The sequence below is a fragment of the Psammomys obesus genome, unplaced genomic scaffold (genome assembly GCF_907164565.1).
Source record: "Psammomys obesus unplaced genomic scaffold, mPsaObe1.curated_primary_1811, whole genome shotgun sequence".
In the NCBI taxonomy this organism is placed as follows: Eukaryota; Metazoa; Chordata; class Mammalia; order Rodentia; family Muridae; genus Psammomys; species Psammomys obesus.
The window spans coordinates 12,401,053-12,411,673 of record NW_026585626.1 but is presented as its reverse complement, the minus strand read 5'-3'; the positions used below and the strand labels follow the sequence as shown (position 1 = coordinate 12,411,673).

At 43.9% G+C, this 10,621-nt stretch overlaps 1 protein-coding gene across 1 annotated transcript in view; it reads left to right on the top strand.

The window, feature by feature from the left end:
- Window positions 1–1,219: 1,219 nt before the first annotated feature.
- The window catches only part of St6gal2 (ST6 beta-galactoside alpha-2,6-sialyltransferase 2), a 55,174-nt gene continuing 45,772 nt past the window's right edge, over window positions 1,220–10,621 (top strand). The window contains exon 1 of the mRNA XM_055615000.1: window positions 1,220–1,243. The gene's annotated coding sequence lies outside the window, so the exon portion shown is untranslated. The remainder of the gene's footprint in view (window positions 1,244–10,621) is intronic.

Below are 10,621 nucleotides of genomic sequence, written 5' to 3'. Positions count from 1 at the left end.
GCCAGAAGCTGGAAACAACCCAGATGCCCCTCAACTGAAGAATGGATGCAGAAACTGTGGTACATCTATACAATGGAGTATTACTCAGCAATGAAAAATAAGGAAATCATGAAATTTGCAGGTAAATGGTGGGACCTGGAAAGGATCATCCTGAGTGAGTTGTCCCATTTAAATTTCTTTGGTCCCTTCAGAGGCATTTAGTCTATGGAGTTCTATGATGTGTTTTACATTGTTACATTAATGCCCATTCTGTGTGTTTGCTATTCTAACTTCTGACACCTTCCCAGGTCGTATTTGATATTTGCTCATGGAGATTGCACCAAGACATTTAGTTTTTCTTCCATTTTTACTTTTCATCCAGATCTTTACAAACAAACCCTCTTTTAGAAAAAGAGAAGCAAATGTCACATGGAGCCTTTGCCTAAAACCCTTCTTTGGTTCTTGCAAGGGGCCTCATTTTCTGAGCTAGAGAGATTTGGGGCTTTGACTCTGTAGAATCCTTCCTGTTCCTGCTTTTGCTGCAAAGTCAGGTCTCCAAGGGCAAAGCGCCATGTGACTTGCATTCACCCTTACCTTCAGCTTAATAAATATTTATTGAATTATACCAGAATGAACTAAAATAAGCTATTAGGAGATACTTATCAGCCCTTCTAAGACAGGCTTACATTCATGACTGAAGCAGCAGAGACAGGATCTTATTTAGGGAGGATTTATTGGGTGTTTATATGCCGTAGTCAAGCGTTAGTGTTTGTCTAACCAGGGATGCGTCAGCTTAGGCTCACTCAAGGAGAGGGGATGCCCAAGTGAACACATGGGACCCAAACGCAATAACAGTAGAACCCAAACTCTTGTGCCACTCTTTCCATTTGTACAGATATGAAGTCTACATAAAGAAAATAGAAACCGGGGCTCAGGAGGCAGACCCTGTGCAGGACATGTCCCCTCATTCATCCACTTCATAAGGCAATGGTGAATATGTATAGTCATGGACTCAGGTTTGGTGTAGAAACTAAGAATGGAGTGTTATGTTATAAAGTAACAATCTTCTGACCACAGAGAGAGTTCTAGTCAACCCTAGGTTGTCTTTGCTCTTGTTGATTTTTTTTGTTAGTTTTTGTTTTTGTTTGGAAATAGGATATAATGTACTCCAAGATGGATTGACTTCACTAAGTAGCCAAGGAAAGACGACCTTGAACTTATACGATTCTCATGGCAATTCCTCCCAAGTACTGGAATTACAAATGTGAGTCACCATATTTGATTTTCATGTGGTGCTAACTAAACCCAAAGCTTTGCACACACCCTGATCATCAGTGTCCAACTCTAGGCTTTCTCTCCACTGAAGAATTCCAGGTTTGCTTTAGTGAACACTTCTGCACACACTCCAGCACATGCACACACACACACACACATACACGGAGAGAGAGACAGAGACGGGGGAAGATCAAGAGAGAGCAGAGCTCGCAGATGTGGAACTGTGTGGGAAAGCAGTGATCTGTGTTCTCTTGCTTCCCTGCAGGGCACTCCTTGGGATCACCAGCTTCAAGATGTATAACATGTCTGGAGATGTTATCCAGCAGCACACAATGACATAGTAAAGTCCATGTAGGGGTGGGACCCCAAGACTAAACCATCTCCCCCAAAGCTTATTCATGCAAAGGCATGGTTTTTGCAGTCTCACTGGGAAAAAGTTAACTGCAGCAAATGAAGCTGGATTTTTGGCATGGTGGGATGTTTAAAGACAAAATAGGGGTGGTACATTTACAGAGATGATCAGAAGTTAGACAGTAGTTTGTAGCAAAGACAAGAACGACAACAACAAAAAACTCGTTCAGATGTTAAAGTTGGCACCTGCATAGCACATAGCAGTTTTGTTCAGGGCTTTCAGGTAAATTGGAAAGGAGGAGTTTTGTGATAAGATATTAAAGAAGCGCTCCTTAGAGGTCAGGTTCATATGGGATGAAAGGCTGTTGTATATCATATTGAGAGGAAGATTTTGTTGTATGCATATGACCATGGGGAACTTAAATGAGACACTGTAGGTCTGTGTTCATGTGCCGTGCAGTAGCCTACACATGTCAGAGCCTAGACATTCAGCATCGTAACTGCATAGCAGCTGACATAGAGGACAGACCAACCTACTGTATACCACTACTTAGCCACTCAATCGCTTCACAGTATGGCCTTATAGGCTCAGAACAGTCTATATGATAGAAGCATGTAATAGCCTAGACATGCAAAAGGCCTAATCATCTAATAGCCTAACCTTGTGTATTCTTGGAGCTGTCCAGACCTTCTTAATTGGCTAAGAAGCATGTACTGACAGAGCCATCCTCCTAAACAACTAGGAGCCTCTGGGGGCAATTACAAAGCAGAGGACTTCCTCCGTTTGCTATATTTTACTGGTTCCAATCATGCATTTTAGAGATACAAGAAAAAACCCCAGAATTTCCAAAATGATCTTATACAACAACAGATCATCTGAAGGCATCTTCATCCCTGATCTCAAGCTGTACAACAAAGCAATAGTAATAAAAACTGCATGGTATTGGCATAGAATCAGAATAGTGTATCAATGGAACTGAATAGAAGACCCAAAAATAAACCCACACACCAATGGATGCTTTATTTTTGACAAAGAATCCAAAACCATTCCGTGGAAAAAGACAGCATCTTTAACAAATGGTGCTTGTCCAACTGGATGTCTACCAGCAGAAAAATGAAAATAGATCCATACTTATCACCCGATACAAAACTAAAGTCCAAGTGGATAAAAGATCTCAACATAAAACGAGATACTCTAAATCAGTTAGAAGAAAAAGTGGGTAAGACATTGGAACTCATTGGCACAGGAGACAACTTCCTGAAAAAAACACCAACAGCACAGGCTCTAAGAGCAACAATCAATAAATGGGACCTCATGAAACTGAAAAGCTTCTGAAAAGCAAAGGACACCGTCATCAAAACAAAACAACAGCCTACAGACTGGGAAAGGATATTCACCAACCATATATCTGACAGAAGGCTGATAACCAGAATATATAAAGAACTAAAGAAGTTAAAGAGCAGCAAATCAAGCAATCCAATTTAAAAAAATGGGGTATGGAGCTAAACAGAGAATTCTCAGTAGAGGAATACAGAATGGCAGAGAAACACTTTAAGAAATGCTCAACGTCCTTAGCCATCAGAGAGGTACAAATCAAAACGACCCTGAGATTTCACCTTACACCCATCAGAATGGCTAAAATCAAAAACTAAAGTGACAACACATGCTGGAGAGGTTGTGGTGAAAGGGAACCCTCCTCCATTGCTGGTGGGAATGCAAACTTGTACAACCACTTTGGAAATCAATCTGGTGCTTTCTCAGACAATTAGGAATAGTGCTTGCTCAGGATCCAGCTATACCACTCCTAGGCATATATCCAAATGATACTCAAGTACACAACAAGGACATTTGCTCAACCATGTTAATAGAACCTTTATTCGTAATAGCCAGAATCTGGAAACAACCCAGATGTTCCTCAGTTGAGGAATGGATACAGAAATTGTGGTACTTTTACACAATGGAATACTATTCAGCAATTAAAAACCAGGAAATCATGAAATTTGCAGGCAAATGGTGGGACCTAGAAAAGATCATCCTGAGTGAGGTATCCCAAAAGCAGAAAGACACACATGGTGTATACTCACTTATTTAGACCTATAAGATAGGATAAACATATTGAAATCTATACACCTAAAAAAGATAAACAAGGAAGATGACCTAGGGTACAATGATCAATCAATCCTCACTTAGAAAGACAAATGGGATGGACATTGGATGTAGGAGAAAACAAATAACAGGACAGCAGCCTACCACAGAGGGCCTCTTAAAATCTCTACCTAGCGGTGTATCAAAGCAGATATTAAGACTCATAACCAAACCTTTGGCAGAGGGCAGGGAATCATAACAAAAAGGGGGAGAGAGTTAATGTGACATGGAGAGGACAGGAGCTCCACAAGGACCAAATATATCTGGGCACAGGGGTCTTTTATGAGACTGTTTCTCCAAACAAGGACCATGTATGGATATAACCCAGAACCTCTGCTCAGATGTAGCCCTTGGTAGCTCAGTATCCAAGTGGATACCCTAATAAGGGGAACAGGGACTGTTTCTGACATGAACTCAATGGCTGGCTCTTTGACCTCCCCCCATCCCCAAGGGAGGAGCAGCCCTGCTAGGCCTCAGAGGAGGACTTTGCAGCCAGTCCTGAAGATACCTGATAAGCTAGGGTCAGATGAAAGGGAAGGAGGTCCTCCCCAATCAGTGGACTTGGAAAGGGGCAGGGAGGAGATGAGGGAGGGAGGGATGGAGAGTGGGGTGGGGAGAGAAAGAGGGAACGGGATATAGCAGGGATACAAAGTTAACAAACTGTAACTAATATTAAAAAAATAAAAAATGGAAAAAAAAAGGTCTCATAGGCCATCACATTTTCCTTGATATTGCTGCCACCTATAGGAGGCTCGCAGTTGTCTCCACCGTAGCTTGTCCCAAGAGCTGACTGCTAACCCTTTCCCTGGCACTCGCTATGAAAACTTACATCTTTGCCAAATGAGGTTCTTTGAGCCTCTCATCCCCTCCTGACATAGGAACCCTGTATTTCCACCTCCACCTGGACTCACCCTTACCCCCACCCTGTCACAGAGAACAGGCCTCTCTATCACGGGAAACTTCCCTTCCAAAGACAAAGATCTGATGTGTTCCTTAGAAAGGGGCCAGTTGCCCCATCACCGCAATACTCCCATGACCTGGCTGACCTTTCCCTTCTGTAATTCTGAATATGGCTTAAAAATAGGCTAGGACTCGTAGGTTTCTCTACTTAACAACCTAGTGATTTTCTTAAATTTACAAAGGTGAAGAATGGACAAGGGCCATTTGTAAAGGGGCTGTAAGGCCAGAGAAGAATTCTAGCTGGAGTATTGTATCTCTCTCCTATGTTCAGAGCACCTTCTCAGGTATAACAAGAGCTCATTTTAAGGAAAAATATCATGAAGACTATTAAGATAAGGGTATGTCTCCATCGCTCAGAAGTTAAATCTTTATTATTTCAATGTTAAGAAAAATACTTACATTTGAAATTGGTCCACATAACACTGGTACACATAAAAATATGAGTATTTCTGAGGCTCGCAAACTTGGCTATTGTGGTTACAGCAGACATTAAAAGCTTGTTAACCATCACCACCATCAACAGCAAACCTGAATCACAACAAAAACAAAAAGTCTGTAATAAAACTTGTCAACCTCAGGGCTGAGGCATGACACCATTAAAGAAGCAAGACTTATAATTAAACTCTTTGGCCTTGAACAAAATGGATGCTTAGCTGTATTAACATCATGCCACAGCCTACTGTTTGCAGAAGTGTTTACATTTCATAATTTCATCTAACAACATGTGATAAGTTGTGCCTGTGAGAAACTGTGATTTCTTCTATAACACTTTGAAGGAGAATTTAAAAACATTCCTCGGTATAGTTAAGATTATCCCTAAGACAGCTGAGCTTTTTTGCGGGATTGAATGGACCCATATCTTAGCTAAGGAAACCCACCAAGATTTCTAGATTAATAAAGCAATCAGAGTAATTTCTGGGGGTTATGGATAGTTTCTCCATGCAAAAACAGATTTTTACTGGAGGTTTATCTAGACAAGAAACCAAAGTGGAAGAAAGGGTAGGAACAGGACAGAGGTTGTGCCAATAGAAGAGAAAGTCAACTGGGAATCCAAACCTTCCTGCTGCTAGGTAATACTTGAGTGGCTATGGCAGGGAGAGAAAGCCACACTCGTCTGGTATGCTGATAATCTTGCTGCAGCTGTTCTCAGGGGGAAAGTGGCAGGAACTTGACAGTCCAGTCATTTAACCCTCATTGATAATATACACATGAAGGTCTGATTAGGCACTTTCTTTCCACTGGGGACAGATGATTTGTTTGACAGGCCTCTCTCATCACCCCTGCTGCCGTTTATATCACACGAGCTAATGATGACATACAGCAGTGAGGGTAACAGATGACTCTGTTTAAGTGATGTCATTATGATATTCCAGATGTACTCTAATAGGGAAAAGAAGCTTTCTTTTGCATAACAAAAGCTTTCCTTCCACATGGAAGAGAGATGCGTGCTTAACTTTGATGTCCCTCTCTTTTGTGACCTAAATCTATTGTAAAATGTGTCTGATGGAGACTAGGAACAAACAAGGAATTCTGTGTATTTTGCTGGTAGACAATACCCCACTGCTTTGAGATTAATCATTTGGGAGAATAGTCTCTTATTTAGCAACAGAAGGTTTGCAGCCACCAAAGTTGCAGCGAAGACTTTGGGTTATTAAAAGTTGAAACCTGATCATGAGTGGAGGCCACAAACCTCCTCCTTTGCATAATCGCTGTGTGCCAGGAGGCATGTGCATCTTACCTGATGGAGAACTGCTCTTCTTTGCCTTGGGATTCTCATTCCTTTTGCAGAGCTCTGAGGATCATGGGAACTCGTCAGTTTTCTACTGCCTAGTAAATCAAGCAGGAAAGAACAAACGGCCATAGGACCTTGGGTACCTGGCAGGACCTTTTCTTCCAAGTGTCCCCAGTCATCTCATTATTTTACCTCCCTACCATGCCATCTGTTATTTCCCTTGACAGAAAAGGCTTTCTTCCTATCTTGTTTTCAAGGGAAGAGGCATTTTTATGTAATGAAGCCAAGCTCTGATCTTGGGATCATTCTGTGTGATTCAGCAGGTTCACCACCATAGTTTTCTCTCTTTGGGTTCCTGCAGCCACTAACCTACAAGACAATGTGAATTCATGTAGCATGGGAGGCATGACCCTTGTGGCCAGAGGTGTCTGGTTACTTCCCAATATCTCAAAGCTGGTTTGGTTTGGTTTGGTTTCATTTTAATTTTATACCCCTGTCTATTTACACAACTCACCCTTCATCTGCAGGTTATAAAAAGTGTTCTCACAGGCTAAAACTAAAATGATGTTATTATCTTTCTTCTGGTACCCAACCAAAGTGCTGCTGAGAACAGTGAAACCATTACCAGTCAGAAGCAGGAAAGGCAGGCTTTCAAATTTGCCCCTTCAGCAGTGGGGTGAAGTGAACACTGAAGGCATCCTGTCAAATACTCAAATTCCCATGTTAGCACTATGCTCATTATCACAGGCTACTACAAAGATTTAGTTTGGGGACTTCAGAAAGGCTAACAATGTGAAATTCCTGGTTGGAACATGGTATTAGCCTCCAACAAGGAAAGAAGAGCTGTGGACTGAGTTTACTCTTGAGGCTGGTAATTAATTCACTCAGTCATACCTGTATAACACAACATTAGTGAAACAAAACACTGACATGAGGCTCCATGGTGCTCTCTGACGAGTGAGATTTTCATATACCAGAGGTGATATTTTATCACCTTGTGGGTAATGTGTATATGAAATTCAAATAATTCACTATACCGTTTCACTTGGTTTTGTTATTCATTCTAGCAAATTATCAAATGTAAGGGATATGGTAGGAACTTTCTGCTTGATAGCTGAACCATCAGAGGCGTGACACAGTGACCCCACTTGAAGCTGGCACCCAAAGTGAGGGAATTCTTGTGGATGTGGACCCTAATTGTACAGTCAGCATCGAGTCGAGGTAGCAGGTGATGACATTTCAATGCCCACAGTTTACCTGAAATAGAATAATCGCTACTAAGGGTAAAGTTCTGATTTCCATTGGATTCTCAAAATACTAGAAAAGGCTCCTAGGACTTTTCGTTGGACGTTATAACTAGAAGCAGTTATGGCCTGTGTCCTTAATGGACAGGTTAGCCAAGTAACGTAGAAAATGACACTCAACTCATCGCCCCAGACTGCACCGTAGGAAACTGTAAGATGTGTAGACATATGAAGAGTAAGCACTTAGAAGTCTGATAGGAATTGGTACGGCCATGGCATTCTGGTATAAAAGGAAACATAAATGTATAGCAGGGAGTGGCAATTTGAGTGCAAATGATCCTTTAGCACAGACATACAACAAACAACAAACTAAATCTTAAAATGTAACTTTTCTTGGCATGAGCAGATGGTTTCAAAGCTTGGTGAGCCCTAGAATCAAGATGGGTTTGTACATGACAGGCTTGCTATACCTGCTGTTAAGCATGTTGGTTTACCTCTCTGGACCAGTTTCTTCATTTGAAAGTTGATATAACAGTGCTTTCTGTCTTATTTAAGCTAAAAATACCTAGGACAGGTGCACAAGGCCTGGAACACAGGGAGATAACTGCTGGTATTTCTTCTAGGTTTATGCTGAGGCCCTGGCGGTTCAGTCTTAATTGCGCATGGGTAGGGCAATCCTTGAGGGCATTGAAATCAGCTGGTACCCTGCAGTGTTTGCCTGTAGCCACAGTCACCCAGCATTGCTTGATTCAGTACTAACAGTGGTAGACTTCTGGTATGTCCCAGGTAGATCATGAAGAATTTAGAAATGCCTACCATTCAAACAGGATAGATACCAGAAGTGGTGGAAGAGAGGGAACAGGATGGGAGCCCGCTATAGAGGGTCCTCTGAAAGGCTGCAACCAATAAGGGATCGAAGCAGATGCTGAGACTCACAGACAAATTTTGGGCAGAGCACAGAAAGTCCTATGGAGGAAGGGGGGATAGTAGGACATGGATGGGACAGGAGCCTCACAAGGAAACCAACAAAGCTAAAAAAATAAAATAAAATCTGAGCCCAGGTGATCCTGCAGAGACTGATGCATGAAGAGGACCTAGGCCCCCTGCTCAGATGCAGCCAATAGGCAGCTCAGTGTCCATGTGTGTTTCTGAGTTAGGGGAACAGGGGCTCTCTCTGTCATGAACTCGGTTGCCTGCTCTTTGATCACTTGCTCCTGGTGGTATGGCCTTGCCAGGCCACAGAGGAAGAGAACCCAGGCAGTCCTGATGAGACTTGATAAGCTATGGACAGATGGCAAAGGAGGAGAAACCTTTCAGTGGACTAGGGGAAGTAAATAGGAAGGAAAAGAGAGGGAAGGTGGGACTGGGAGGAGATGAGCAAGGGAGCTACAATCAGGATATACAATGAATAAATTGTAAAAATTAGGGGGCGGAGCCAAGATGGCGACTAGCACACACAGTTTCCGAGCTGTGGAAGAGATAAAGTTCTGAGCTGATGTGTGGAAGAACTTCTGAAGCCAGGGAAACAACGGAGAGACTTTCTAAACAACAGGGAACATCGCAGGAGGTGAAAACCTTGGTCTCGGGTCACCCACGGACTTGATTGGGGAAGGTGAGAAACGATCCTTTGATCTCTCGGCACTCCCCTCCCCCAGACCTCCCTCCTCCTCGGCACAGGCACAGCCGACTCGCCTTTCTCAGCGCAGACCTAACTGCCTGGGGCCTGCAGCCACTGAGGCGGAGCCCCAAGCCCTTTATCGGCAAAGGCCAGCAGTACTGTGTCTCGGAGCCCCAGATTCACTCGCGGCGGCTGCACCATCCTCCCAGGGCCCGAGTCTGCTAGACGCCATACTAGCTCCGCACGAGCGCCATCACTGACGGTACGGCCCGCCCAATCCCACAGTGACAGAGAATACGCTATATACTCACCAAAACCAGACAAAAACGCCATACAAGCTAGACACACCAGGTGCTGGGCCTCCGAAGCTTGGAGAGCACAGTAAAGAGACCCCAGGACTTCCCAGAAAGCATCTGGACTAGCAACCCAGTCTCCAGTTACAGCGGGACTTTCTAACCTGGCGGCGGAGCAGCACTGAGCTGGCGGGGCACATCAGCCCTCCAGTTTAAGACTAACCAGGGCCAAACCAGAGAACAGAAAGGCTGGTTACCCCGATTCCCACTGACGTCACCACCCTGAAATCTCCAGCTGCAGCAAGACCTCATAACCTGGCAGTGACAGCAGCACGGAACTGGCGGAGCACATCAAAGAAGCAGGGCCAAACCAGAGAACAGAGAGCCCAGATACGCCAATCTCTGCCAAGTGTCCTGCCTGTAAGTGAGTGCACCCTTGAGAATCTGCAGCTCCACTGATCCTGGGTTCTGCTTAAACAGAAGCCAGGCATCGAACCCCCTCCCACCCATATACCCACTTTGGGAAACAGAGGGGCACTTGGAACATTGAAGTTCCTGCTCTGTGGGTCTAATTGAGGAGTTAAGGCAGTTAATGCCAGAAATTGCGCTGCGATCATCACTAGCGCCTGCGACATATACATTGCAGAGCCCCTCCCACACACTCAAGGGTTCAACATTAGCCATCACTCTGTCCCTCGAGACACACGCCCACACCCACTTACACACACACACACATATACACACACACGCACGCACGCTTGCATTTGCCTCTGTTTGCGCCTGCGTACTTTCCTCCCACAGGTACAGCTAGTCCTCAGCATACGCTAAGGACACGGGACCTCTCTCAACTTCCTGAAGAATTCTCCAGACTCGAGAGAGAGACAGTACCAGTCTGATCGGCTGAATCCAAAAACAAACAGGGAAGGTCTCAGACAAGCCAATGGCCAGGGGTAGGCGAAAGAACACTTCCAACATAAATCAGGACATCATGACTTCACCAGCAAACCCCAAAACCGATGGATA